Raw genomic sequence first — 27,664 nt, forward strand, 5'->3', positions numbered from 1 at the left:
AGGTAGAGCAGTTTTCTGAACGTTAGAGATGTACAAGTAAATCTCTTCAAGCAGAGAAAGGAAAGTTTCCACATCTCAGTTGCTGAGAGCAACACAGTGCTGTCCTATGGGGCTGGAGCTGAGCCCATCAGCACACCACAGTGCTCTCAAATTGCAGGGCTGCACAGCCTACCTTTTACCTTGTATCTACATCCAGCCCTATGCCAAATAACTAACCAGCACTGCTTTGAAAAAAAATCAAAAAGAGACCTTCGGGGGAGAGGCCAGTAAATCCTTGAAGATGCACTGAGCAAGACTTTCACATCCCAGGGAAAGGAGAAATACTGTAGCTTCAGCATTTCCCATTTGCTCACTCAGTGGGTTACTGATTAACAGCACATTGTTCTTTAAGGAGTTCCTCTTTGAGGTCCATAAATCTCCTCATGGATTGCACTACAGTGGCTGGTGACCTGGAGTGAAATGCTGAGCAGAAGCCACTTTTTGGAACGATGCCTTGGTAAGAAAACTGCTACCACATGGATTAGTAAAGTGATTAGTGAGGACCTTTGTTATTCCAAGGTTAAGGCTCTGGAACAGCAAACTTCTTTGCACCCTTTATTAAAACTTTGCTCTACTAAGCATTTAAAAACTGTGCTGGTCCATGCTCAAATTAGTAATGTACCATTCTCTACCTACTTAACCCCAGGAAGGTGATATAGCTCAAGATTTAGTTTATCTTTGGCACTATGCAATAATCAATTCAGCATAAAGCACTCTAAAGAGATTTTTTTCAACACTTTTATATGCTTTTTAGAAGAGATCTGAGAAAACTTAAAAGTACAGTACAAGAGAACAACGCAAAAAAGAAAAAAAGTACTTCGCTGAAAATATTGAGAATTTTGATTCAGTTTTCATATAGAGAAACTATATTCCAGTTTCACACAACATAATTCTTCCATATGGTGATCTTCAAAGTCATTAATGCAAAGACATCAATGCTGTGCAACTATGAACAAAATCTTTGAATTCTGATGCCCTGTATGATATTCACAGCTCTGCTACTACCAAACACGACTGCAAACTACCTGGGATTCCAGATACTTAATTTAGCATCATAGGAAGTGAGAAGTACAATTTTCCATATAACATTGGCTTTAGAAAACATTTTGTACATTTTTAATTGTTGTCAGGCTTTTTTGTTATTTTGTTGTTGTGTTCAGGTATTCTTTGCCCCTTTTTTATAGAAGAAATACATTAAATAATAAGACCTAGGATTTTTATTTATTCTTGTTATTAATTTTGCAACAAGAAATCCTCAGGACAGTAGTACTTTGCAGGAAGATTCCACAAAGCATCTCTGGCTGTGCCATCTGCCAGCTTGTCTTTCACTCCTCCCACTTTCTACAGGGCCATTCTGGTAGGAACCAGAACTATGTTCAATCTGTATATGCACATGGGGACTATGACTTTAGAAGTAAAGAGGCTCAAGACAAAGTCACTTTCAAATTGTTGCTTCAAGAGACATGGAGGATTCAAGGATTCATTCAGTAAATCTCATCTGGTTCCATTCTGGGTCATCCCAGACAATTCCTCTTTCAGAATCAGTTTGCCATGGGTATTGTAAATAAAACACCCTGTTTTCAGAAAGAGGGATGATAGAGACAGAGCAGGTGTATGCTTCCAATCCATCTCATCCATTGCCACCTCTACACAATATCCATGATTGTGGCTCTCCAGTTTGCCTTGCCTTTCACTTGGCTTATTTTCAGTACAAGATTCATGATCCAATTCTTGTATGCTGATCCTACAGCTTTTTTGTTGCATACTGCATATATTTAATGTGAAGATTCTAAGAGTTCTGGATTTGGGTGATCCCTGCATATACAAGAGTACGTGAGAACAGGAAAAGGAAGCAACAATCCTCTAGAGAGAGATGATGTACTTTTTACCAGGAGGATAACTTTTGATGTGCTAGGAAGGTTAGCAGAGAGCAAACAGATCTAATAATAAAAGCCACATAAGCCTTGTTGAGGCAGAGGGACAATGTACATAAAAAGTGAACTTTTTTTTGTTCTTTAGAAGATAATTTATAGTTGACTCTGAACTCAAGCTAAAAAAAGCACTTAAACTCTTTAGGCTCTCAGTTTTAGAAAATACTTGCTGGATATGTGTGAGAGCTGGAAGCAGTCAGCTTCACTAAAGAGCAAAGGTGTTATTACCATAACTCTTTTAATAAACCAAATTTTTTCTCAGATTTTTTTGACCCTACAGCAATATAGCTTACTCTAGTGTCTCCCCTAATCATTTATGTCTATGTGGACTTTTAGGCTGGTAATTATTCTAGGGAAATCTAAATAAAAGGTTTTTTTCAAAATTCCCAATACTCAACAGTTTCTAGATATTGCCTATTTTAAAATCTGTACAACTAACAATGATATCCTTTAGTTATCACTTGCCATTAAAGCAATAAAGCAGTATTTCCAATAGAAAAGGAGAATAATTTTTCTGAGTAAGCAGAGATATTGCACTGAAGTATTAAAAGCATTTAAAGTACTAAAAGCAGCTTATCTGGCCGCTACTCATCTCTTGTATGTCTGAATGGGAGGCTTGCTCTTTTTCTGATTTTCAGTTCAGGCTCCTTTAAAGCAGGTGCAATGTTCATATGCCTCTCTTTTCTGATTTATCTTCCTTAAAGATCTATCTTTGCTTTTGCTTCTCTCTGTGCCAGCATGGTTAATGATTCATTACAGAGGTTATAGATTATTGGTGAAGAAGAAAATCGAAGGGAGAACATGAGGAGCTGATGGTTTTTTTACACTAGCAGAATGACAGAAGCAATGGAGATAAAGAGATGGACAGGAGAAACATCAGATGCTTCAATACAATCCAGATTCATTGCTCTCTAAGACCAAAGGAAATGTGCTCTCCTTTGCAGAACTGAAATGTTTCCTCAAGGAGGATTTGCCTTGTCTGCACCCCTTCCTTTCTCTCTATGAAAGCAACTAGAAAGGGAGGAGAGGAATGAAAACTGCCTCCTCCTCATGCCCTGTGCAGCATCCATCATTATTTGTGATATGGAACTGTCAGGACTTTATTCCTGCCTCCTCATAAAATGCAAGGAGGCACTAAGAATCAAAAACAACGATGAAAAAGGAAAAAACCTCCAAACTAGAAGCAGTCTTCTTGTCCAATTTATAACCATAATTTACTATCACAAAACAACTGAGACCAGATTGTGGGAAGAATAAACTTTTCTTCATGCCACCTTGTCCCCCTCATCCTTCTGGGACGACTTAAAAAGAGTATATAAAGATTGAGTATGTAATTTCTAAAAGGCTAAAGAAAGCTGGTGATTTGAAACAAAACCACCATTTTTCCACTTCTATTAATTTTGGTCATCACAACAGCCATGTTCTTAAAACTGCCGTTCTCGGATTTTCTTGAAGTCAATATTTATTATGGTTACACATACAAAGTTTTCAAATCCTTTTTCCCCTCAGATTAGTATGTGTTTTGTGATGACTCATAAAGTACTAGATATTTAGAGGGGTTTTACCTCCTTTTCTTTTTCTTTTCTTTTAATGTAACAATATATTTATTAACTATCAGGATAACTAAGGGTTCAGTGCTGGTGCTTTGGAACAATTTCAATGCAAATAATAGCTAATACTTAAAATTTAACCTAGATGATGTAGTTAACATTTCATTAAAATCTAATGTGCATACATACCACGTTTCTGCAATGTCTAAGGGCTTCACAAACCCATTAGCTACCAATAGGATCATTGTTTTCAGAGGGAGCCATGAAACTATCATTCTTGTAAACTGAAACCATATTTCAGTAGCAACAGCCTAAGACATCTTTTTAAATTTATCTTTCAGTCTGTTTATGGAAGTCATGAGGGAAAGAAAAAGATTCCTCAACATTTTATTGATGTCAGCAAAGGCCTGTGATTCAAATAATTGACTTTATACCCAGGCACCAGTGAAAGTATTATTCAGTAGGTAATGATTTTCTTATAAAAGTCTATTCTCCAAGAAACGTTGAGAAAGTGATAAAGGAGCTCCTGGAGGGCTTTTGTTTGCTTTTGGTTTTATTAATTTATGTAAAACTATAGTATAAGCCTAGGCTCAGAAAGAAATACGCTGTCTCCATTCTGTGCTTCCAGCACAACAGATAATACTGAGGACAAGAGATCAAGTCAATATAATCGGCTATCCCCAAAACTCCAACACATTTAATTAGAGTTTGAACAGAAGGAATCTGCTTGTAATGCTGCCAGAGTTTCTGTGTCTCAGCAATGTTGTCAGCATAGTGGGGAACCAGCACAGACAACGGCGTCACTGTGGCACAATTTGCCATGTTGACATACTGGCAATTTCATGCACTGTTTTGTTGCCTTCAGACTTGCTCTTTGTCAGGCAAGTGCAGAGACAGTCACAAGGGAATGCAACAAGGTCTCATGCTGCAGACCACAGTATAACCACGTTATATTTATCTAACACAAGGAGTTGGTGACAGGGTTGCTAAAAATCTGGTCAGCCCAGACAAGACCTCTCTTCTGACTTGATTTAAAATATCCAAAACAATGTCTGGAGTGCTCAGAGCTGACTAAAGACCTAAGAACTTCTGAGATAATTGAGGTCCAGGACATTTCAGAGATCTCCTCACATTCAGCACTGACCTTACAGACTGCCTGAACTCAGACTGCCTCTGAATCATATTTTGTTTTGACACAGGTAATACTAGAGTCCTATGAAGGACCACAAGGCAGATATATATCTGCCCAGGATCACCACATATGCAATGAGGTCATCAAAAACTACCTATCAAATGATCACATTTCAGATTCAAGGTAAAACCAAGGTACATCCCTTTGGGAGTATCAGTTTTCATCCCACAGATTGTCCTCAAAAGTCCTCCTGCAGGCAAAATGTATGACATTTGGTGTAATTTGAACCTTCAAGACCTTCATAATTCAACAGTATATAAAACCAGTGAGAATAAAGCTTTGTCTACAATCAAGGTATCCAGTCATTTTTAAGAAAGCAGAGGATGATGCAAAATAAATACAAATGTTTAACAAGAAAGAGAAAAAAATAAATAAACAAATAAAAGGTAAAAATATTCACAAACCAAAAGCCAAAGTGAACATGGATATACCTGAAGTGCAAGAATAGTACTTCAGAGAAATGTTGTATAACTTTACCATCATCTTCTTTTCATACACTGCTTAATGCAACAGCAATTTAAAAAAATGATTACCTGAAACTGGTCAAGTGTCATTTTATTGAGGATGTGCAATACCACTACTCCAAGTGTACAGAAAAAAACAAAAACAAAAAAAAAGGAGGTAAAAAAAAAAAGGAAGAAGTTGAAATTTAAATTGCCATTGGTTTCAAAGTCCTGAGATCAGAGGAGAAAACAAAATAAATATGATTAATGGGCTGGGAGAGTATTATAACTGTCAGCTAACTTTGAGTGAACTAGGTATTTTTCTTTAGAAAAACAATCCTCAAACAATCCTTAATTCCGCTGTTAATACAGTTTTTGAACTGCTTTTCTGTTACAGAATGAATGTTTCTTGCCTAAGAAACTAAAATACTAAGAATTTGTATTAATTTACTTATGCTCTTCCATCATCACACTTGGAATAAGCAGTTAGGTTTTACTATTCCCTCTGTCCTCTGTATTGTTTCCAAATAAAATTTCAGAGTTTAGTTAAAGTGTTTATACAGCCCTTATTCTTTTAAGTGGTAGGTCAGTGCTCCAGGAAGATAATAATCTTATCACCTCAGCCACATGAAGTGAAGTGAATATTTAATTTTGCCAACCTTTCGAAAATGGGGGTTAAAGAGGAAAAGGAACAGTGAAACTTCATTTCCTTGATGGCTACTGTTCAAACAAAATTCAAATTAGAAGTACTAAAATTCTAAATCTTTCACTTCATAATATTCCAGTTAGCATCTAAGTAAGCCCTCAAGGCTTCTAGGTTGAAGACAAAGTTCAGACGAATAGTCCCCCTTGGAATAACCGATACTGTCATCTAAAGGCTATTGAATTGAATAATTAATAGGAAATACTGAAAACATGATGTGATAACAGCATCCATGTCACGTTTCTATGATATTGCTTCTCTTAATAATACTCAACTGTGTCTGTAGCGTTCTCTCTCCTCGTGTATACTCACATAATGTAGGTCTTTATATAGACAGAGATTGTATATCTATACATACGTTTAAGTGTGTGTACGTACATGTACACATGTGTATACAAACAGATGTACCCTTTCCTTTTCTGTCCTTTTCCAGTCTCTGCAGCTGCTGTAGTCACAAATCTGTGCCTTTTCCGCTCCCCAGTTTTAATAAGAGCACAAAATGCCCTGTGGCGACAGGGAATTGTGCAGCCAGCCCATTAAGTTTGCTGCAGCGACAGGAGGAACTCAGAAGCAGCTGCTGCTGTGGAGGGAGCTGAGTGGGCATATGTAGCTGGCTGAGTATTCTTGAGGAGTTTTAATGGGCCATCATCATGACATGTCACTCCCCAAAATGACTGTTTGTCATTCACTCTCGTAAAAAGACAGTTTGGCAGCTTTGGGAGGTAGAAACCATCTGCATACTGTGCATCATCACGTGCTAATTGCATAATATTTATTGGGGGTGGGGGGACAGCAATACTGTATTGTAGCACCACCAAGAGCCTATAGATAACATAACACGTTCATAACAAGAAGTGCAAAAAAGGAGACCTGCTTTCGCCTCATACTCAGGCTTCAAACTTTTCAGAAATCGGCTTCCTAGAATGGAAACAGACCACACTGTTTGCAGACAACATGTACACTGGAATCCTTACAGAGCTTTTCAATATTCAGCATTGCATGGGGTTTTTGGTTCAGTTGTTTTCTCTTTTTTTTTTTTTTTGGTGGTGGTGGTGGTGGTGGTGATGTTTGTTTTCTTCCCCACACTACTCTCAATCTATCAGTATTTATTCCTAGGAGTACTCATTCTACACACATCAGAAAAAAAATCAGCATCATTGACAAACCAACATAGAATGGATTTACCATCTGACTTACTTTTTCATATAAAACCAGCTGGTTTTAGGCAAATAGACTTAATTTTTGCTTAAAGAAACTAATGACTCAAACCTCATTTATACAACTGCCTAATACAATTAAATCATGTGAAAAAAACACTGCAGGGAAACTCTAAATCTTTGCTCTTACTAGCTCTATTTTGGGTCTTGCTTCTTCTCCAGGGAAAGGCCTAAGTTCACTTCCATAGATGCCAACAGAATTTCCACATGATCCATATCTATTCATAGTGCACCAAACAACTTGCTGTTATATACTAAAGCAACGGATTTGCTGGTCCAGTGGTTTGATTTATTTTGTTGCCAAGAATCACTGAAGCTGTAAGACAAAATTCCCTTAAAGTCACTACACTCTATTTCAGCAGTATAATAAACTTGCTTCAAGGATGCTTCCTTCCTGCCTTCTCCACATATGGCTTCTACAAATGTGTTCAGGCTTTAAAAATGTAGCATGTCAAACAAATACCAAAGTTCTCAGCATATTTCATAGAATATTATCTCTGGGCTAGCAGATGTTCATGGGCTTGAAAAGTTTATGTATGTGTAGCAGCTTGCAGAAACAGAACCTTCAAGAAACTTCTCTCATTCTTCTTCTCAAATTACTTCCTCACTCTATGTGCAATAATTTCTGTTTGCACAGTATTAGCACGCATACAGTGAAGTACTGTTTCTTGAGCATGTATTTTTCAGGAACGAAACACATACATAAGTGCACAAATATGTAAATTTATAGGAATATGTATATTTTCCCTTCTTATACCACTGTACATACTTCTGTTAGTTATTTCAGTACAGTTTATTTTTTTAGTAAGTTAGTTAGTTATTATGACCAGACAATGCATGCATGCACTGTCCCTTATATCTCAGAAAGAAGGGAAAGAGAGTAAATGAAACAAGAAAAGCAGTAACAGAATTTATGTACCTTCAATAATGAAAAATTAATGCTTTTACTTTTTTATCTCTCCTTGAAAACAGAAATAAGACATTAGAATACAAATATGGTAATTGGAAAGTTGTTACTCCCATAATGCTTTTTCTACTCAGCCATAATAATTTGGGACTAGGATTTCAACCATGGAAAATGAGAGCACATTAGAGGATCTATTTTTTCATCTCTAACTCAGTAATCTATAGAATCATCTGTAACAGCACTGCACAGGAAAAATAATCATACACACTTCTTGTTTGACTATCATATCAATAATACCAAATTTACAAACAAAAATTCATTTGCTATTACAGTATTTTCTGAGCTATGTACTTATACTGAATGTATTTATTTTAGCTTGGAAATTATACCTCCCATACTGTCTCTTCTTTGTCAAACTACTGATCTATAGTTTAGAGTGATTATCCTCTTTCTGCTTCAACTATCCAAAATAGCTTGCAGCATTGCTTCGTTGATAATGATTTTTCTCATAGGAACCTGCTTCCAAAGAACATTAGTACCAAGGAATAGACACCCAGAGGGTGCAGAGCTTTCTTCGTTTGCTTTTGTTTTGGTTTTGTGTTGTATCAATTCCTCACATTTAATTTGCTTTTGAAAGTTTAACGCTACTAAAGATCGACTCATAATCTTACCTTGTGTGTTAGATGGAAGTGCTGACACACTGAGAGACTGGAAGACAATGGTAAAATACCTAACTGTAAAGCAGTGTCAGTAACTAGGGTTAAGTGTCTGGAGAAGTTTATAACGTACTGGACTACATAAGAGAGTATGATCTGATCATTTTAGTGATTAAAGACTTGCAGTACAGAAAAAATGTAATTAACTCAGTCCACATACTCACTAATCTTTAATTTCCTGAAAACAACTATGGACTTGTTAATCAATATTTAAAGAACCTGTCGGAACAAAACAGAATTTACATGTTGGTCTAAATAAAAATTTTAATTTTTAACAAAAAATGATAGTACAAATGTCAGAGTAACGGTGCTTGTTATTGAGTTTTCTTCTTAAAAAACTAAATTCCTATTGTCTTTCTTTATAAAATTCTGTATATTTGAATGCAATACTTGATGCTGACTTTCAGGAAGATATATAGTCCAATTTAAATTGACAATTCTCCATATGAACAAATTGATTATATGTTATAAAATATTTCACACCATCCAGGTATTTCCCAAAGCATTTTCATAAATTAATCCATAGATCTTCTCACTAAAATCAATGGGACTACTCCTAGACCCAAAGAGCAAAATTAGAATTTTGACACAATGCCCACATTGGATATAATTAGTACCTTGGAAGGTACTTTGTGGAGAAAGTTACAAGTGCCCAGATCTGACAGTGGGTCAAGGAGAAAAGTCAGTAACAGAGAATTTAAACACAAAATTTTACTATAACATTTTAAAATGAGCGAATTGTTGCATATGAAAAGAGCAGGAATGAATATCTATAGTAAAGCATTATTGTTTCCCTGCTAGTATGACAATGTAAGATGAAAAACCAGTACATGGCCAAATAAAGTGGAGAGTATTAGATACCTTCATGTAGACAGTTGTGTTGTAAAATGAGTTCAGGTAAAAAAGAGCAAAATAATCTCTTGGTTAATTTGTGATCATAAACCACAGGTTACTGTTGCTATGTGTTTACATTTCATTTACAATCTCTTTTAGAGTCTGGCTTGATAAACACCCTAGTATTTCTGTTAATGCTTTCCATTAACTGCTGTGACCCATTTCTAACTCTGCAGTAAATATAAAAGTAAAGGTAAAACACTGAATGACAAATAAAGCGCTCTCTTTTTCAGCAGACTAGAGGAAAATTTTTATTTTCTTTCCCCTACTATTATGTATTTCACTGAAGGTAGCTTATCATATTGAATTTTACCCAAAAATATTTCTCAAGTCCATCCATCCACCCATATATATATTGGCCTGTAATTCACAGCTCATTGTTTAAAATTCGCTTCAAAACCTGGGGAAATTTAACCTGGTGCCAACACCACATTAAACCTGGTTTAGAATTTTCTAAGTTAGGAAATCATCCTTATCCATGTGGATCATGTCAGGACTTGCTTAACAGTCACGAAAGCTGGTACTAAGCATATGTCTAAGAATCTTTCTGAAACAGCCCCTTAACCCCTGCTCTAAGAGGAAGGTTGCTTTAATGAACATGTGTGTCACATATGCCTAATTATAAGAAGCAGAACTGAAAGATTAAGAGATTTCCTTACATAAATTCACACAGTAGCTGCTCAGTATTCAGAACAAGCTGAAGCAGAGTATGCACAGTAAATATGGACACTTGAAAGTCTGCTTGAAACTGTTCAGATCATTTAAAGTGATCTTTTGTGGATAGATACTTTAAGAACTTTGATTTCTCCCTAGCTTTTTTTTTTTTTTTTTTAACCATTCAAACTTGCAGGCCTGCAAGGATTTTCAGCTGATCTCAAGATACTAATTCATATCTTGATAGGCATTTAAACTTCACAGGATTAAGTGCTGGGAAATAAATGTTTTTAATGCCCAGGTTTTCTACTTGTTTTTCAGAAAATATTTGAGGGGGAGGATAATGCCTTATTCAAACCCATAAAAACTGCCTTAACATGAACAATACTAGGTTAATTGTAAATCCTCCCAGCTTAGAAGGATTCTAACAGTTCTATGTAAAAGGCAGTGCTCTCCTAGTGCCTTTTTCTATGCTGGTGTTTACAACAAGCTTTTAACAAAGAAAATCTCATCAAATTTCTCTGCAGTCATTATACCTTGTTTCCTTAAGTCATATGTTGCCATTTCAGACGATGAGAGAGGATATTTATGAGGTAAGACTGATCTTCACTTGTATTTAAAAAAACCAAACAAACAAGGATATGAGATATGCCATATACAATGATGATGCTGAGATTTTTTTCATCTGTTTTCAACATTACATATTCTTACTGTATTTCTTACTCATTGACATTAAATGCTGGTGATACAGGCACCAGCATTAAATGCTGGTGATAGTGAAATGGAAGGTGTTATTTTACACTGCTCATATATACTTGCTGAATCTACCTTAAAATTCAAATTATGCACACCTGTTTCTAATTCTGTAAGCTATTTGGATTCTACTGAAAATTTTAGTGTCTTCTTTCAAAATTGATTTCTGAAGCTTTTAGTATTTCACATATATTGAGAATTTTCAATTTCCATAGAGACCCCTCTGATTATCTAAAACAACATGTCCTTTGAACACTGTAAAGGACATTGAAAAAGGTGCCTAATTCAAATTCTTACATGGTCTCTGAAGAAATTACAGCACTCTTACCTAATGATCATTTTCTTCTTGACCCCCTTCTGAGAGGGCTTTGGTTCAACGAAAATAATGCACACAGTGAGCTACTTATGAGAATACTCCCTGCTTCTGAAACATTGTGGTGAACACGAAGGTACAGGAGTTACTAGAATTGTGCATTCTGTTTTCTGCAGACAAGATCAGTCATCTGAATTTACTCACCTCTACCTCAAATGTTGCAACTCAAATGACTGCTACTATTTTCTCTGTCATACTTCTGGTGTACCACCAAGCATCTCCATAAGGGATCTCTTATTACAGTATCTGATTGTTTCATTATAATATCTGATCCATTTTATAACTAAATCTGAAAACAATGTATTACTCTTAGAGATTAGAGTTTAAATCACTATAATACTTGCCCCCAGCATCCAGGACTGATCTTTGCTAAGTTTCACTTGACACAGCATGTAAACTTCTCTACCAGATTGTCTGAGCGCTCTCAAAGTTTAATTGATCCAATTTGCATGTCTCATCCTGGCAAAATTGTGCATCATTTCTATCCTCTTGGACTAAGTGATCACAATCTAATCACTTTGTATACAAAACAGATGCAAAGCTTCCAGCTCCCTTGCATGCATCCATATTAAAGCAAGTCTAATTCGACAAACAATCTGATCTTTTTGTATTTTTATAGGATTACTGTCTCATTGATAGGCCTTCTGTCACCAATTGTAATGTTCAGAACTTTATACTCAAGGCATTTCCACTCTTGTCTCATACCTTCTGTGTGGTCCATTAAAATGAGCATTTCATTTAAGAAAGTCCCCTTAGGGAAGCTCTATAAAGCTTGGTGTAAATCAGCACAGCTCCGTGCACTGAAAGAAAGGTACAATTTCTATTAATTGATGATCCTGTAGCTTTAAGGGGAAAAATAATTAATTATATCCCTATTAATTGGCCTCTGAGCCTTCTACACTAATAGATAGTGCCAAACTTTTATACTTGTTAAAAGAAAAATGGTATTTTCAGTAAATATTAATTAATTGCTTCTGCACATGAAAATATCTTATTTATGCTATTTCGCTGTAAATTGTCCCTTCAAAACTACACAAGTTGTCATATAAACACAACAGCATTTTAGTAAATAGTTATGTTGTTTACAAATAGCTGAAAGTTACCTTGTGAAAATAACACAAATAAGAGCTTCTGCAAAGAAAAGTCACAAGCAGATTAGTCAAATTAATGAAATATCTACACACTTCCAATCACTAAAATCAAACTTTCTGAAGTGGACAGAAAGTTCTATTTCCTAATCTCACTAGTGATTCACTAATAGAATTTATATTCTCTGCCTGTCTCTAGTTTATATACAAGTTCAAAGGTCGCTGTGTTTCTTCAGCCACACTCTTACCACATATTCCAATCTGTTGAATTCATTGTCCAATAGTACCCCCTGCTCTTCTGAGAGTTTGTAGCGGGCATATTTTTTTCTTACATACATCCTTTTCATCACTTCTTCCACTTTTCTGCTCTCCATTAATCTCTATTCATATTTGCCCAATAAAATTCATGAGAAGGCAAAGAAATTGTTCAGAGATTTTTGAAAATTTGTTTTCAGTGAAGAATACATGAGAAACTCTAAAGCTTGTTGTTCACAGAAGTCATCAATCACTGGTGGTCAGTGTTCATGACAGCTCATGATAAGGAATACCCTTCAGTTTGCTCTGCAGCTACTTTTAAAACTTGTGGAAGACTAGAAGGTAAAACCAGTGCCTACATAAAAGACTAAAGAAATTAGAATACATTATTAAATTCTGTAATAAATTTTAGCAAAGGTAAAGCATGCCAGTTCACTTATAAAACCATGCTTTTGTGTCCATATATACACAAAAATAGTGGTACAAGTGGAAGGATGGTAGCGCACCAGCAAATCTAGTGAATTCAATATTAACTGGTAAAAAACAAAACTAATTAATCAACCAAGCCAATTTAATAATTTAAAAAATGCATTGGGACAGTAAAAGACCTTCTATTGGTATGCATCATGATAAAAAGTAATAGCATTAAACCAGCAATTCCTTTCCTTGTCTTGCATTTCATACCCAGTGGACAGGTCATATGCAAGCTGTTCATACTGCACTCTTGGTAGAGTCTTTGCCCTGCTTACAAAAGCAAGTAAAGCCCCTGCTATCTTCAGATTCTGTTCTAATTTTAAAAATGTAGGGCCCCATAGCTTACAATAGGATTTTGCAGGTGCAAGTCAGTGAAACATAACAAACAAGTCTGAGGATGACACTCAGTTTGCTGTCTCTCAGCTGTGTTAGCTCAGCAGGACTAATGGCAATAATAAGTGAGAAAAAAATTATCACTGGAACAGGCGGGTGTGACTCACACATAGAATTCATCTACTGAGTAACACAGTATAATTTTATGCAGTCTCTTTTAAGAGCAAATTTTCTGCTAGTCTGTAAACCATCAGACACATATTAAACCATCATATTGTTTGTATGAGTTTCCAAGCCTATGTGAAGACTCAGGGCCCTGAGTAGCCATTGCCATGTCACAACCTACTGCTTTTTCTGACACTCCACCCTGAAGGTATTTAAATACTGAGATAAAAGATTTATCAATGCTTTTGTTGAGCCCAAACTTACAGGAAAATATCAGGGAGGGCCTATTGATTACAGACATATACAACTTCAGTAATACATAAAGAAAACCTCTTACCTTGCCTTACAAGACATCATTTATAAGGTGATGTTATCTTCTACCAAACATTAAATAGTACCTTTAATGTTTAAGAAAATCTACCTTATTTTATTGCACTAGTTCTATTGTAAACCAAAGATGCATTTTGATTTTGAGCATACACTGAACGTAGTGCTCATCCTCAGTTGTATCCATATTTTCACCAGATTCAAGTTACTATGGAAGAAAAAGCATCTGGTTTCACTCCATGACTCTCTACAATGTCACACACATGATTTCTCCTGAAGTTCTCTTATCAGTAAAAGTCATTTACATGTACAGGAATGTTTGATTCCAGGAAAATTTGTGATACTGCAGATCATTTTGGTCACTAATAAATTTAACTCTTCTAACCCTGAAGGTGAAAGTCTCCCCTTTATCCTGCTAATTATTTTACAAAGTAATTTTCCAAAAAATATAATCTGAGACAAAAATTGTTAGCACATCCTGCTAAAGCCTCAAACTGTGTTACAAAATGGTATTTGCATTTTAAGTATAATACAAAGCATTCATCAAAGAATCAGAACTGGAAGACTGGCCACTGTCTAAAACACATATGACAACATAATTTCAGAAGCAAAGGTAAATATCTTCCCTTTTTAATATGGTATATAGATACAGACCCTTATATCTTTAAATCAGAAGGATCTGTCATCAGGGTGGACGTCTTAATCTTTCCATCTTCCTCACAGTCTAATTTTCTGCTTGGCAGGTATTTTGGAAGCCTGACAAAGCACCTGGGCCCTCAGTCTGTATCATCCCACACTCAAAGCAGTCATTGACTTCACTTTGTGCTACTAGAAGTAAAATTGCCAAAAAAACGCAAAAATCCAGAAAGATGACTTTGTCAGTAGACTAGCAGAATGGACCATCATTGTCTACCCATCTCTGCTTACTAAAATAAGAGATGAATGGAAATTGTTGAATGTGATACTGTGACTTAGATAGTGTAGAACAGCATCTAATTTTGACAGGACACTGAAATTAGTCTGCATGAAAAAATCTCATGCAGCCTGAAAACAGATGGGAGGAAATATAGTTACATGAAATGATCAATGTCAAAATACCAATCTAGAAGGAAAGGTGCCTACTAAAGTTCTGAAAACCATGGATGACATTATTTCATCCCTTTAGCACCCAACAAAAAATTGCTTTGTAAGGTGTGAGCTGCCTTCTTAAATGGTAGACCAGAGAATTCATCATTTTGATTTTGGCTCTTAATTTGGAAACAGTCTGGACATGGTCCAGTTACTTCTCTGACAGCTGCACATATTTGCATCCTTCCATCCGTCTGCTGAGAGCTCAGACTTGCTTGGACTCCTCCAGATCTTCATGTTGTTTTTTACTTACCCATGCTTTATCTTGACCCAGTAATTCTTGGAACCTCTATGTATAGAATGCTATTCTGTCTTGTCCTGGGCTGTTTGGCACTCTGCTGTTCATGTTTTAGGCTTTTTTTTTAACAAATTCCAAATTCTCCAGCCCTTTCCGTAATGTTTTATAAGAAATATTTACATCTTTCATTTTCTATTCATTGCTTCCTTAGTCTCATTAAAGAAGCATAAAAACTTGTTCTACTAAGTTTTTGTCTTGATGATATTTGCTTTTGATGTCTTGCATCACAGATTACCTTGCTGCACACAGCGTTTTCCTCTTTTGATTAAAAATGAACTTTACTTACCTTTTTTATCTCTTTCAAATACATCTACTACTTAACAGACCTACTCCCCTGTATATTTTTAAAACCTGGCCACCTGCCCTCCTTCTCCATCTGTGCTAACATAACCAAGTCAGGTCTGCTTTCTAGAACCCATGGGGTGGATTGAGGTGACCTAAACCAATGTGATTCATACAGACACATGTAGCTTCTTCAGCAAAGAGCATAGGGAATCAAGACCTACACTTAAGGTGATCCTCACCTTAATCCCTGTCCTCATTCAAAAGACCATCTCTATCCATGTGGATGACAACAAGGCGATCAGGAGTAGTCAGCATGGATTCATTAATGCTAATTCACACTGGACCAACCTGATTGCCTTCTGTAATGAAACTGCTTGGAGGGATGGGGGCAGTAGGTATTTTCTACTTTGACTTCAGCAAGGTTTTCAGCACTGTATCTCTCAACATCTTCACAGACAAATTCAGGAGGTGTTGGTTGAATGAGTGCACAGTGAGGATGACTGAGAACTGGCTGAAGCAGAGGGCTGCAGTCAGTGGCATAGGGTGTACCTGGAGGCCTGTCATAGTGGTGTCTCCCAAGGTTCAAAACTATGCCCAGTATTTAACTTGTTGATCAATGGCTTGGATGGAAGGGCAGTTGTCTCCTCAGTAAATTCAGTGATGACACAAAGCCGGGAGGACTGGCCAATATCCTAGAAGGCTGGACAGCCCTTCTGAAGGACCTCAAGGTGGTCCTTCTCCCACCTCAGGGAGAAGAGAGATGAACAGAGAGGAACTGTCTGCAATTCAACAAAGACAAGTGCAGGGTCCTGCCCCTGGAGAAGAATAACCCCATGGACCAGGACAGACAGAGGGTGACCTGCTGGAAGGCAGCTCTTTGGAGAAGGACCCGGGGGTTCTGGTAGACAGCAAAATGTCCAAGGGCCAGTGTGCTCTTGTGGCCAAGAAAGACAGTGGGATCCCGGGGTGCATTAGGAACAGCACTGCCAGCTGGTCAAGGAAGGTGATCCTGCCCCTTTACTTAGCCCAGGTGAGGCACATCTGGAGTGCTGGGTCCAGTTCTGGACTCCTCTGTACAAGAGAGAGCTCCTTGGAGCTCCTGGAACAGGTCAAAGAGAAGGCAACAAAGATGCCTAGGGGACTGGAGCTTCTTTCTTACAAGGACAGGCTGAGGGAACTGTCAGCCTCAAGCAGAGACGACTGAAAGGGGTCCTCACCAATGTCTAGAAGATTTTGAAGAGAGATGCCAAGAAGATGGAGCCAGACTCTTCACCAAGCAATAGAAAAAGACAGAACAGGCAGAGACGGATGCACAGAAAGGTCCATCTGAACACAAGGAAGAATTTTTTTATTGTGCAGGTGACCACACACTGGAATGGGCTACCCACAGGAGTTGTAGAATCTCCCTCACTGAAAATATTCAAGAGCTGTCTGGACACAATCCTATGACATGTGCTCTGAGATGATCCTGCTTGACCAGGGAGGTTGGACCAGACAACCCACTGTGTTCTCTCCTAATCTGAGCCATTCTGTGATTAGACTGTTATACCTTAATCTAAATTTATTTTCTCATTGATTTCAGTTTTACATCAGGCTCTAGAGTGATAAAAACCAAGTAAAATGCTTCATCATGTCCCTTCCCATCTCACACTTAATCTTTGGCCTACTTTTTCTTCTCTTTAACTTTTTCAATCTCTATATTCCCAAACTAAAACCAATATAGGCTAGAATTTTTATCTTTTCCTTGAATCTTAAGATAAATCTAAATTAAATAATTGTGTCAGTATAAGCAGGAACTATTCCTCAATGTGAGGTCCCTCCATTGCTTCCTAGACATAGATACCCACTTGTGTATATGCTTCATCAGTGCTATTATTCTAATTCCTGCATGTTTGCTCCATAAAACCTTGTTTAACAAGGTTCATGTTTCAAACAACTATTATTTCCATTGCTTTGGGACTGATACTTGCTCAGAAGTATGCTTGATTCAGCATAAAGATAAAAAAAAACCAGAAAAGCAATAAGGCTTTAAGATTCTCAGCATGGTAGTGGGCATGAATTTGTAAAGAAAGAAACAAACATGAATAGTGCAATTTGAATCTTACAATGAGAAAGGAAGTAACAGTCTCACTTGGCTTATTTCCTGTTTAGATGAAGCAACAATAGAGTGCTTTTGTTCACAGCTTTTCACTGTCAAAAAGATATTCAAAAAAGGAGGGGATGAATGAAAGAGCAGTATGGATGAACACAAGACTACAGTGTAGACTCAAAAGGAAAACCTTTTAGAAGTATTGCTTGGTTAAGCAACAGCTAAGTGCTAAAGGGTGAAAGATGGTGGGAAGGATAACATTCTGCATATACAATAAGGATATGAACATCCAGGAGCAAGTGGAATTATTTAAGCAGTTTTTAATATGTAGACTATGTAGAATTACAGCCCTGCCAGTTTAAAAAGAAACATAAAAACATGCCAAGCACTTTTCGAAATGCCTGCTCTGCCCATATAATGTGTAGAGATTGTGTAAGAAAGACAAGTAAAGTATTTTGCTAATTTATGGCATTACGTTTATACGATGATTATGGAAACTTAAGAAATGACCATCTGCTTTTCCCAGCTGTGTCTGGAAACTTTTCATTGTTACAGGATAACAAGGTAAAATTCACGTAATACAGCACCTGCCTACCTTGTAAGGAAAATGAATTGCCTGATTGCCTAGTCAGCAGGGTAACAATTTGGTACCTCAGTATGAAGTGCTTAAGCAGCTTATCATCCTTACACATGAACAATCCAACTACCAGATTTTCCATATTTTGGAAGCATTTCAAATGAAAAACAACTTTCTGGGTTCAATTCTTCTCACACATACTCCACAGCAACAGAATTGCCTGTCTTGTTAAACCCTAAGGTAATTTCTCATGATTTACAGAAACACGAAAACTAAATGAAACAGTATGACTCTGGCAGTGTTTTGTGGAAATCATGCAGAAAAATCTTACATCACCTAGAAAATTACATTAAATTTCTTTCTTTCTACTCAGAGAGGGCCTAAGAATTTTCTGTGTTGTAGGTAAAACATTTGCTATGTAAGTGTCCTTTGTTATTCTTAGCATATACCTTTTGACCCACAAACAATGTCACAATAAACCCCTTTGCTGCTATAGGAACATTAGAGTACTATATGAATGGAAGCCACTATTTCTTCACTCACAAAATGTGGAATATGTTCATATATGTTGCAAATCAATCTTCAGTATTCCTCTTTCACTAACTTACAGAATAAAATATCAGTTAAATATTCCATTTTGAAATGACCAGACATTTGTATTACAACATTAATACTCTCAAATGGTCTCCAAGTGTGAATAAAACTGATCTGAAGATTTTGGACTAAATCTTCAGTTGCTCTATGAACAGTATAATTTAATAATCAAAACATATTAAAAAATTTTAGCCTTCTCCTTGAATGTTTAGAATTAGCTTCTTCTCCCAGGGGAGGACTCTGAAAAAGACAGCTTGAGACCAAGTCAGCAAGGCATATTTTGTGTTTCCTGGTACATGAGTAATGGCGCATGAACTTCTGTATGCAAAAGAGCTATATCTCTCTTGGCATTCCTATTTATCTGGAAGAAAAAATAAGGCTTATTCTTTGCTATGTTTATGACTTGTAGTGTGCTACTACCATACTATGTGCCTTACACCTACATAAATAAAAATATTACTTTTGCAACAGCACAGGGCTGTAACATCGCCAAATATTTTTACACTGACAGAACTGTTAATGGTAGTATTTTTTTTTCAAGAACATCTGGAAGAAATAATATTAAATATATTCTTCAACTTTATGAACCTGTTTACTGATTTTGGTGATAGGTATCTGTTGCCAATGAGCTTCTTCATTGGCTAAGTTTACACTTGCCTAGAAAGGTTAAAAGGGTTCCCATTTATACATTGAGCTCAAATTAATTATAGTTAGGTGTTCATAACATTTATTTATATATCAAGTAAACAACCCCCATGCCTATTTTTAACTGGCTAATTCTCCTTCTTATAACCTTGAAATTATGAAAGATAAAGCATTATGACATCCTCAAACTTCTGCTCTTGGTATAGGCTGGTACTCATACCATGGTTTGAACAGTTGGGACAGAATTAGCGTTCTCCTAGAGCACACACTGCACTGCCTTTTCTAAGAGCTACTTGTCTCTAATTTACATGACAGTAAGTATCTCTTCCAGTGCAAAAGTGACAGAGAAGATGCTGATAGCATAAGGTAGCTAATAGTTATTCTAAAAGAACTGAGCAACTTAGTGTATTAACATCTTTCCTCTCTCAGCAGCTCCACCATTAGCACTTTGCTCAGTTATCTCTTCCAAGGAAATGCATAGTGTTGAGATAATAAGATAACACTAAAGAGATTTCCAGCACTTATCATCAGTGCGTTTATGTAAAAGCCAGCTTATTGCATGCAAAGGAACCATTCTCTGATTTTTTTTTTTCAGAATCCTTAAATATATTTGTCCCAGGTTATCCCTTTAAGTGGTTGAAGTTAGCACTGCAACATTGACGCATGTACACAGGTGCTGTTTTATTACGTGATTATTGGGGGGGGGGGGGAAGAGGAGCCAGATAATTAAGAAATGCAGTATAATATTTCAAAACAAATGTGAAGCAAAGAAGAAATTCAGCAGTAGAGTTATGGCAAGGCAGTAACAGTCCTGGCAGCACTTTTAGATGGCGACACGTGGAAAATACTTAATACATGAAATGAATGCCCAATGAGTCTGCAGACAGACACTTATGGCTAACAGAAGATGTATAAGTGAAAAAAGGCAACATGTAAAAGGTAGTCTGACAGCAGGCTACAAGATGTAAAACTATAAAGCATATGCAGTCTGATATTTTGAAAGCAATTGGAAAACATCCTTTATCTTTTCTGGTCTGAAAGAAGATGTAGCCTTGTACTAACATAGATATTAAACAGATCTGCACTTAAAAGTTTCAAAAAACTTGTCATCTATAAATACTGGGAAGTAAAGGCAGGAAAGAGCTCTCAATTATATGTTCATAATGTTTTAAAATGTTGCATGAGTCTCATTTTCAGAAAAGAAATATTCTATCTTCATCGAAAAGAACACTAGTGACCCACTGTTCTCAAACTATTTTCAGATGTTGATTAACACTGTAGTTCTCTGAATTCTGTCACTGCTTCTCAATCTGCTATTAGTTCTCACCTTACAAGACCACTGCCTCAGAGCAGGGGTTGTGTTTGCTTGCATTTTAGATAGGAAAATAATTCATGAATGGACTTCCTTTGTCTTAGAACAATGCAAATACTCACAGTCCCAGATAGCCACGGTTTTACAGCGCTGTATTTCTAATGCCATTAACACAGAACTGTGAGACACGAGGATGGACATAAAACTGGATGCTGGATGACAGCCAACAACAAGAACTAAGGGACCAAGTACATTCTCTGAAGACAAAAAGGAGAAGGAATGTCAGCTGAAGCAGCGTCAGCTTGACTGACATCAGAGCTTCAAATCTCATTCTTTCCTGAAGATAAGGCATTTTCTGATAACCAGCCAAGCATACAGGAGCCTCGCATCTACATATAATTGCAAAATTAGCTTTTACCATTGCTTTTCTATTTTGTCAGGGACTCATAAAATTTAGTTTTAAACAATGCCCAAAAGACATCCAGAGCAGTGCACTGCAGGTAGAGCCTCTCACTCTGCTGAAATACAGGAATGGTATTACAGGATTACATAAATAGCATGGCTGTGCCATTGAACGAAAAATTGCCATGAGGGCTACCTAATTTACTGATGTTGTCATCACCTTCACTAACCTTCCTCTTCTGTAATGGCACATGTTAAGGATCAATGTTCTACATTATAGAAAGATCAAAAAGCTACATGTTCTGGTTCAGTATCCAACCGTAAGTCTCTCAACTCTATTATAACTTTTAATAATGAAATTACATCTAAATTGTCTTTTAGTGCTTGGGCTTGTGAAATTGTCATCACTTTAAATCCCTGGCATAAAAATTTCTCTAGTATCCATTCAGCTATGAGAGAAGAGGACTTCCAGTAAAAAGGGAGAGAAGAAATTGTACTGTAGCTGTTCAGGCTGATAAAATCAACCAGGAAAAGGCAGCAGATTTTAGGTTATCCTTTTGGATAATTCTTCCTGCGTGCCTTAATCTCACCATTGTCCCCAGAGACACTTTAGCCCTGCATGCTAAGGAGGGAACATTTGGATTGTCAGTCATCTCTCAGTTATTCAGGGTAATCCACATAAATTATAGCACGGAAATAGCACACAAAACCCACACTGACTACCCAGTGAAGAAAAGGGTGTGGTACTGGGACTGGACAGAACAAGTTGAGATAGTAAAGTCATACATGTGCAATAAAACTGAAGCATCACTTCCCCAAGACCTATTCAGTACATAAAGCAAGTAAGCAGGACTTCATTATTTTGTCTGTTCATTCATTCCACTTGCAGCACTTGTGGTAGGAAAATACTTGACAAGAATGGTTTGTCCCATTTTACTTAAAAGGTCAACTGTTATCAATTTTCACAGCACAGAAAAGCAAAGAGTTCCTGAGATGGATAAATATCAGAAATACAGCAGATTTTCTTTTTCCCTTCCGTAAATGGTCTTCTGGGAGTATATAAAACAACAATGCTTCAAAGATTATGATAAAAGTAAAGATAACACAAATAGAAAGTGAGAAAAAAATATTACAAAGTGGAAGTTTCTTTCTGAGTTATTATGCTGTCTGTTTTCCACACAGAGGCCACAAAGATGAAAAATAGCTGCTCTGAGTTTGGTGTGTTTGAATAGGGTTTTTTTCCAAAACTTCTTGGGGTGGAAAATGAACAAAAATCTGCAGAGCTATGGGTACTCTCAACCAGGAGCTTACTTGCAGAACAGACATGAACATTTACATTGCACAGGATGCTTAGAGAAAAAAATCAAACCAGACTGAAGCTGAGCAGAGAGCCTTAGTCCCTCTGGATGCCTCTAGAAGCAGCAGGAGGGTCATATCCCTCCAGGGAATTGCACCTGACTAATCTCCTTCTTCACTATGTGCAAGTGAGGCAGCCCAGTCCTTTTTACCTATATTTAACCTTTGTAATATCACCCCATGTCCTCTCCATTTCCCTAAATGCCAGTAATATTCCCACAGTTCTGTCTAGTTTGACTGAGGGGGCAGCACCTCCACAGTACTCACTGCTTTAAAGTATTTTAGCAAAGACACTTATTATCCAACTCAGTCAAAATTCATCAGCCACATCTGAAATCGTCAGGCTATGATTCTATGAAAAGAGCCCTATTGCTGACTGCATCTGTATGGCCTGAGACAAGGTCACACCACAGATAAATATAGTATGTGAGTAATTCTGTCACCTTATTGAAATATTCACCAGCACCTTTGAAAAACAAAGCATTAATCTAAAACCCCAGTATCCTCTCCTATGCAGCCTCCTTCCCTCCAAAATGAGGAGACTGGAAAAAAAACTACCCACTCTCTATGCTAATAATAACATGAACTTGTTATATGGGTGCTTTAAAAACCCATCCTTCCTTTAAGTTCTCTTAAAACTTGTAGAACTTCCAAATTCTCTTATATGACATATTTTTTTTAAGAAAAGCTTAACTTCATTTCTTATTTCACATGCACCTCATTCTGTACCACTCTAGGAAATAATAATGCAAATATTAGCTTTTATGCACTTTTGTCCAAATAGAATCCAACAGGTTTATTTACCTTAAAACAGTCAGAAGAGGCAAGTAAAATTGTGTTCGAAGGCAATGACTCTGAGATCTAGGAAACTATGGGCTCTTAGTTCACTCATTTAACCTTTTCTTGCTTTTACAATATAGAAAATGCAGGTTAGGACTTAACGCTTTACTTTCTCTTACATTATAAATAAAAAACAACACTCAGGGCATCTTATGAGTTCAAAGCATTATTTTTGAGGATTGCCAATGAGCCTCTCAAAGTTACATACTAATTATTGGGTTTGTGCTCGGTCAAAAGTCTCCAGGTTTTATTTTTCATCCTTCATATGTTAGCAAGATCTCAAGGGAAGAGTTCAATTCCGCAAAAAGCTTGAAACGGCCCTTTACCTATACCTAAATTTAGAGCCATTGGAAAAAGAGAGTTGGTTTGGATCCTAAAGAAAACAGTGAAGCCAGCTATCAGGCAGCATCTCACATGGAGTTCAAAGATCTTTTTCGCTTCTTCAGGTTTGTCTGTGGCTTCTTTTGTTTGTTTGGGATTTTCTAAACTTTCTAATAAGAAAAATGAAATTATTACTGGCAGAGATTTTGTGTCATAATAATGCCTTTGATGAGACTGATACTCTTGCAGCAGAAAACAGATTAAAACAAATAATAATAAAAAAACCCCAACCCATCAGACCAAAAAACCTCCAAACCCTGGATGTCTGATAGTTATGTAACAAAACCAAAAAAGGACCAACAAAATGTTCAAGTTCCACTTTTACTATACCCCTTTTTGCCAATGTGTACCCATGGAAACTTCAATTGCAAGACTGTATGCAACTTTTCAAATATTCAACATAATAGCATATTCAACAAAATTTTTCCTAATTTTAGGTGTTTATGTTTCACTTAAAACTGCTCTATACTATTTTTTTTCCAAATAGATTCTCCATTACCATAATTTACAAGGAAAATATAGAGTAAGGCATTTTACAAAAACATATTACCAAGCAGTAGTAAACATTTTCCAGAAAACAGAAGCCAGCTATGCTTCTAGCTCAATAAGCATCACAGTTAACTGCCTCACCTCCTACGTGGCATGTCTGGAGGAGAACAGTGCCTATCCAAACAGTTTAATGTGTTAAACAGTTAAATGCTTCAGCCCTTCGAGTGAACATAACGTGTTGTGCTGACCGACAGAAAAGAACTGTATATGCTTCAGTCCACAGTCTGATTACATGTTAAGCACCTCCCAAGAAGTGCTCGAAATTACATCCAAGATGATTAAAATTCATATCATAGAGAGGAAGGACCTAAATTTTAAAAGAAGTGAATAAAAAAAGATACCAAACTTCTGTCACCTCTGACTCCTATTAGAGTGAAATTAATGGAACTCCTCCAGAGGTTTCTCCAGAGTCACATGAGAAACAGGCCCTGCTGCCTTAATAAAAAAATACATATGCATTTAGGAAAACGAAAAAAGGATATCAGGAAGGAAGGCTGCAGTAGAGATGCTCAGGTATAGATGTGAAGCCTTGTTAAACAAACATGAAAACACTGAAAAATTAAGGGAAGGACTTGTTTTACTGAGATGAATAGGAATCCTACTACATTATTTACAAGGAATAGGATTTTACCCAGCATGATCATGTAATTAAAGTGTCAGCAGGCAGACACCCAGGAGGACAGAGCTAGTGCTGAACACGGAATTAACAATGGTATTTCACAACTCTTGAATGATTTGCCATGTAACCCTAACATCCCCCAAATGCTGCCATCCAACCAGAATTGCCTAGGGCTTTGTAAAATTGAATAGTGGCAAGGAGACAGCATTTCCCATTACAGCTCCATTTGCTGGAGTGTTTCTGAAGCCTTTTTATCTCACAGCCCTTAAAAGCTGGAGGAAGGTCCCTCCTTCCTGGATGTGCACTAAGATTGGCACCCTGCAAAGCATCCTGAACGTAAGGCAGGGCAGGGCTGGCCTCCCCAGAAGCAGAGCACTCTGCAGAGTCTGGTTCCTGCTTCCACTTCATTTGATGAGAAAAGTGAGTTATGAGAGCTTTTTGCTTGCTGCAGCTTCCTTACCAAGGGAAAACAAAAAAACCAAAAAAAACCAAAAAAAAAAACAAAAAAAAAAAAAAAAGAGAGGAAAAAAAATCCATCCTTCCTACCCAAATCTCAGTTTCCTCTGTCCCTACCTGCCTGCAAAGGATTTGAATCAAGAGCAACTATGTTTTTAATAGAAGAGGGGGAGGAAGGTGACTGCTGCTCACTTCAGCCACACTTGTAGTGGTGCTACACATAATACGTTAAGACACAGAAAGAAATTCACTTATTCACCTTTTTGCTCCCCTGTGTGGGAATGTGGCTTCGGTCATGACTGCACCTCAGGAGCCACACAGTGAAAAGCCTCTACAGTGAAAAGGTTAGGAACTGGGCACATCTTATCTTACAAGATGCTCAGCAAGGACTGTGTTTCCAGGAAGATGGGCTTCTTTTTGTAAGTGAAAATTTTTATCTGCTTTTCCTACAAAATGGATTGCTGGTACAAATTCCTGAGCCAACAATTCATACTGCTGATACAAAAGCAGACTGGGCACAGAATGTTTCAGGGTAAAAAAAAAAAAGGTTGTGTTTTGGAAGATATCTGCTTGTGAATGCTAGGACTCTTGCAAAGGACGGGAAAGAGCAGACTGTGAAGCTAAAAATAACCACATGCATGCAAATATCATGTACTACAGCACTACCACAGCATTTTTTGCCATAATATAGCAATCGACTGAATATGAGAATTACTACAGATCAAAACTAGTCTTCACTCAAGTATTTCAAGACACTTCCTTTCCAGGAGAGAAATTCAAATTTGCAAGCCACACTTCTTTTTTTATCTATAGGAAAGGATGCCAAATAGGCCATTTCCAGAGCCACAAGAGAAACTCCAACCTGAGGACAAATTTGCCTAAAAGACAAACCCACACAGGCAAGCAGCAACTGTGTGGCATCAGAATGGATACTGCTACTTAATGTAAAACTTTACCAAAACTTTCAAGACCACTGTAACGTCACCACAAGATGACATTTATGATTCTAGTTCACCTTTCTTAAGGGTTCAATAATGCAAAGTACCAGTCCCAATTCAGAAAAGCACCTAAACACAAAGACAGCTGCAATCATGAAAGCAGTTCCCTATTTAACTTGATTATTCTGTTGGCATGATTAAATTCTAAGTGCTTAACTGCATTAACACAAACATCAAGGTTTTGTCTCAGTAGGATGAATTAAGTAAGCTGAAATTCATTGCACTGGTATATTTGAAGCAGTGGATTTCAGATTACTTCATCTCTTTTTCTGTAAGCGTGCTGTTGTGCCAAAAGCTGTCACTCCCTTGTTTTCTATGCATTTGCTGTATTTTAATGAGAAAGTCTATTTATTGATTCTGATATTACCGAGAAAATGGGTTTTCCTTTCAATAAGATGATTACACATAAATGTTACAGAGAAACACAAGAGGGGGTTTTGTTTTGTGGGCTTTTTTTTCCCCTGCATAATTGCTGAAGGCAGCGCATTACCCACTCGCACAAGGCAGTAAATGAGCTAAGTCCCGGATTCACAGCTGTGCTCAGTGTGCTCCATGTGCAGCGACGGGCGCTCAGAGAGAACCATTTGGGATGCCTTGATGTAAAAGGGCTGGCTCTCTACTGGACCCGTGCCCACCACAGGCGAGGTGAAGCCACAAGGCTGTGCTGTGCACAGAGGACAGCGAGGCCCCCAAGGTGACAATCTGCCAGCCAGGCAATGTCAAAGAAAAGCAGTAATGCAGACATGCCCTCCTTTTCACTCATCACACCCACAGACGCCTGATTCCTTCTCTCTTGCTTTCAGTAGTGCTGAGTTTTAGGGAGCAAACAACATAACATACAGAACTTCTTTTCTGGGACTACCTGTTAACTCTTAAAAAAGAATACTCATTGTTATGTTCCTCTGTTTTAAAACCTAGTATAAGGAATAAATATTTTCTTCCTATCAGTGGTGGTGAAATAGTTTCATTACTGTACTCTGTTAAACAAGCAGTGCTAATATACAGAGGTCTAAAAGAAAATTGCAACAGGAACCTTGAATTCTTACGAGAATGCAATGTGTTGCTGTTCTGAGCTAACAGAATTACAATTTTTAGATTGCATCATATAAACACATCAACAA

At 37.1% G+C, this 27,664-nt stretch overlaps 1 protein-coding gene across 1 annotated transcript in view; it reads right to left on the reverse strand.

The window, feature by feature from the left end:
- Positions 1-27,664, reverse strand: part of CDH7 (cadherin 7) — an 82,727-nt gene that overhangs the window by 45,677 nt on the left and 9,386 nt on the right. The window lies entirely within an intron of this gene.

This window comes from Ammospiza nelsoni, chromosome 1, assembly GCF_027579445.1.
Source record: "Ammospiza nelsoni isolate bAmmNel1 chromosome 1, bAmmNel1.pri, whole genome shotgun sequence".
NCBI classification, from domain to species: Eukaryota; Metazoa; Chordata; class Aves; order Passeriformes; family Passerellidae; genus Ammospiza; species Ammospiza nelsoni.